Here is a 3936-nt window from a genome sequence, read left to right on the forward strand (position 1 = left end):
AGGCAAAATGGTGCACTTGTTCGGCTTCCTCACCTTCCACTGATTTCTGAGGATCTGGGGAGCACATTCAGCGTAAATTCAAATTCTGTAGCAGGCTTCCAGATGTGCTCGGCTCTCCCGTGGATACCTGCGCGGTGAAACTGTCAGCCTGCGAGGAGGAGCTTTGCCTTGGGCAAACAGTGAAATTTGCCCTGCTTAAACACTATCACGGAAACTTGCATAATTATACGGCGATATTCTTGTAAAACTGTTGGCAACTCCTTGTAAACCTAGAATATTTAATTACAGGATACTTAATGGGGACAGTGTGATGGGAAGGAAAGAGCAGCAGGCACCAGGAGACCTGACTCAGGTGCTCATTCTGATTCTCTCACTAATTATCTGTAATATCTTGGACAAGTGATTTGATTTCCTCATCCTGCAGTGGGGGTGATCTTTACACTATTAACTTCGTAGGGTAGTGGGAAATGAGCGGCTAATTATACCATGAAAGCACTCTGAGAAGGGTAAGAGGTTACCTAAAGGTGTGTTTTGTAAGGACTGTGAAAGGAACTTCCTCATGCCAACACAAGCCCTGGAAATTCCTGGGAGAAACCCAGAGATGTGGCCCAAACGCCAATAAGGTAGATTTCTGGAGAAGTTAATGCTCATAGCTCCACTTCTAGATATAGGCAAGATATTTCGCTTTCTCTTTTTTTAAAACTTTTTAAAGAAGATTTTATTTATTTATTTGAGTTACAGGCAGTGAGAGGGAGAGACAGAGAGAAAGGTCTTCCATCCAATTGGCCGCAATGGCCGAGCTGCGGCGATCCGAAGCCAGGAGGAGCCAGGAGCTTCTTCCCGGTCTCCCATGTGGGTGCAGGGACCCAAGGACTTGGGCCATCTTCTACTGCTTTCCCAAGCCACAGCAGAGAGCTGGATTGGAAGAGGAGCAGCCGGGACTAGAACTGGAGCCCATATGGGATGCCGGCGCCGAAGGTGGAGGATTAACCTCCTGCGCCACAGCGCCGGCCCCTTCACTTTCTCTTGGACTGCCCTCCTTTCCTGGAGCCCCCATTTCTGAATCAGCTTGGGAAAGCTGTCGAAGAGGCTCTGTGCGTGGAACTGTGGCTGTGGGAGCAGTAGCTTTGCTTGGCTTCCTGGCAGTGGTAACATTTGGTGGTTGCCATTGGCAATGGCTTACAAATCTGCAGCTGATGTTATTTCTTCAAAGCTGGGCTGCCGGTGCATTTGAGTAAAATGAACATATTATGTCACTCTGAAAGCACTCGGCGTGTTAGGAAGACGGAGTTTTTCCCCTTAGAAACGACCTCGAGGATATATACTGTTTAATTTCCAAAAATGCACTGGGAAATTTTGAAAATTTTCTCTCAAATGGTGGAAACATCTACAAATAATGCACGAAAGAACAACCACAGCCAGAAAAATGGTGCTGGAAATGGCAGGAGAAATTCCAACTGATCGAAAGGCTTGTTGAAACACAAAAAGGACAACGAAGGCAGATATGGGAATTCAAATAAAATCATCAAAGGTGGCAAAGATTCATTTTCCTTTTTTTAAAAAAATATTTTATTGATTTATTTTAGAGGCAGAGTTACAAACAGAGAAAGAGACAGAGAGAGACAGAGAGAGAGAGGTCTTCCATCCACTAGTTCACTCCCCAGATGACCGCAACGGCTGGAGCTGAGCTGATCCGAAGCCAGGAACCAAGAGCTTCTTCCGGGTCTCCCACATGGGTGCAAGGGCCCAAGGACTTGGGCCATCTTCCACTGCTTTCTCAGGCCATAGCAGAGAGCCAGACTGGAAGAGGAGCAGCCAGGATTTGAACCGGCTTGAACAGATGCCCATATGCGTTGTTGGTGCTGCAGACGAAGGCTTAACCTACTACACTACAGTGCTGGCCCCTCATTTTACTTTTAAAAAAGGCAAGGGTGGAGACACTAGTCACTATGGAATGTGCTGCACGCTTTGTATACGCCCTTTCCTGCTAAGATACATGCAAAATTGCCTAGGACAAGTTCCAGAAAGAAAAATGGTGCTCTTCGTATCTGAAGGAAAGGTACAAATCATGCATGCATATGTTGGTAATGCTTCCCTACATACGGTTTTGTGAATCCAAGATATTGCATGCTGTTCCTGAAGATACCACAATTGAAACCAGAAGGAGGAGAGTAGGATTAAAAAGCGAAACAGGCAGGGGACTAAGTAATTAATGATGTTAAAAATACTGACAGAAAACTATATCCACAAGCGCAAAGGTGCCGCTGTGCTAGGGCGGCAGCATTAAGAGTGATTTTATTTTATATCCTCTTGTTTTCAAATGCTCCTAAGTGGGCTTATGCTGCTTTCAGAGTTTTCAGTTAAAGGTTAAAGCAGTCCGGGGAAAAAACAGACATGTTAAGCCCAAAGAGAAACACTGAAATTGCTAGCCTAACAGGACCAATCCTTGACGCCAAAGACAAGAAATAGGATGATCTCATCAAAGTGCTGGTGGTCGAAACAGAATTTCTTAAAAAGTAATCTAGAACTTGATACTCCACAAAATATCTTTCAAAAATGAAGGTGACTACCCCCCATAAAGATGCCAAATTGATGTTTATCGAGAATACAAAAGCAATTCAATGGAGAAAGATAGCTTTTTCATAAAATGGTGCTAGAAACAATTGGTTGGGTAGAGGCAAAAAAAAAAAAAAAAAAAGAAAGAAAAAAGAAAAGAACAGAACCTTAATCGAAACCTCACTTTATACAAAAATGTAATTCAAAATCAAATCAACTCTTTTTCCCATTTGACTACCACATTTTCTCCAATTAATACCTTTTAGTGGCTATGCTTATGGGATAGGTTAAAATTGCCATGATCTGAAGAGGGAGGGACTTTTGGTACCCTTCTATATGAAAAAGCTGGACAAAAAAAAAAAAAAAAAAAAAAAAAGAAATCAGCTCTTTCAGATTACAGATATGAGTGACACCATGTGGTATTTGTGCTTAACTGCCTGGCTTATTGCACTTAACATAATGTGGTCCAAATTCATCCACGTTCCACATCACAAATGCCAAGATTTCCTTTTCGAGGTCAAAGTTCTGGTGCAGCGGGTTAAGCTTCTGCTTGTGATACTGACATCCCATATCGAAGTACCCAGGATTGAGCATCACCTCCTCTTCTGATCCAGCTCCCTGCTAATGCACCTGGGAAAGCAGTGGAAGATGCCCCAAGTGCTTGGGCCCCTGCACCCATGGGAGAGATCCAGATGGAGTTCCTGGCTCCTGGCTTGGCCTGGTCCTTTGGGAAATGAACCTGTGGGTGAAAGATCTCTTTCATCTCTCTCTCTCTCTCTCATGCTCTGCCTTTCAAATATATATGCATATATAAATCTTTAAAAATAGATTTCCTTCTTTTTCTGGCTAAACAGAGAACAGCATTCCATTGTGTATATGTACAATATATATTTTTTAAAGATTTATTTATTTTATTTGAAAGAGTTACAGAGAGTCAGAGTCGGCGTGGGGGGGGGGGTCCTTCCATTTGCTGGTTCACTCCCCAGTTGGCCAAAATGACCGGAGCTGGGCTGATCTGAAGCCAGGAGCCAGGAGCCTACTCCACATCTCCCACGTGGGTGCAGGAGCCCAAGGACTTGGGCCATCTTCTACTGCTTTCCCAGGCCTTATCAGAGAGCTGGATTGGAAGAGGAGCAGCCAAGACTAGAACTGCCGCTTCTATGGGATGCTGGCGCTTCAGGCGGCAACTTTACCTGCCACAGTGCCGGCCCTTTTTTGTTGTTATTGTTTTTAAACATTTGCAATATTTTTAAGCCATTCATTTATTAATGAGCACCTTGGTTGATTCCACATCTGGGCTATTGTAAATACTGCTGCAATGAACATGTGCAGATGTTTTGTAGACATGCAGCTTTCATTTCCTTCGGTATAAAGTTGAAT

The 3936-nt window shown here is 43.8% G+C and overlaps 1 non-coding gene across 1 annotated transcript; it reads left to right on the forward strand.

Moving 5' to 3' along the window:
• The first annotated feature begins 2778 nt into the window (after positions 1 to 2778).
• Positions 2779 to 2915, forward strand: LOC127485050 (small nucleolar RNA SNORA29). Its single transcript, XR_007912251.1, has one exon. It is a non-coding gene; the product is annotated as a small nucleolar RNA SNORA29 (small nucleolar RNA).
• Positions 2916 to 3936: the final 1021 nt, after the last annotated feature.

This window comes from Oryctolagus cuniculus, chromosome X (genome assembly GCF_964237555.1).
Source record: "Oryctolagus cuniculus chromosome X, mOryCun1.1, whole genome shotgun sequence".
In the NCBI taxonomy this organism is placed as follows: domain Eukaryota; kingdom Metazoa; phylum Chordata; class Mammalia; order Lagomorpha; family Leporidae; genus Oryctolagus; species Oryctolagus cuniculus.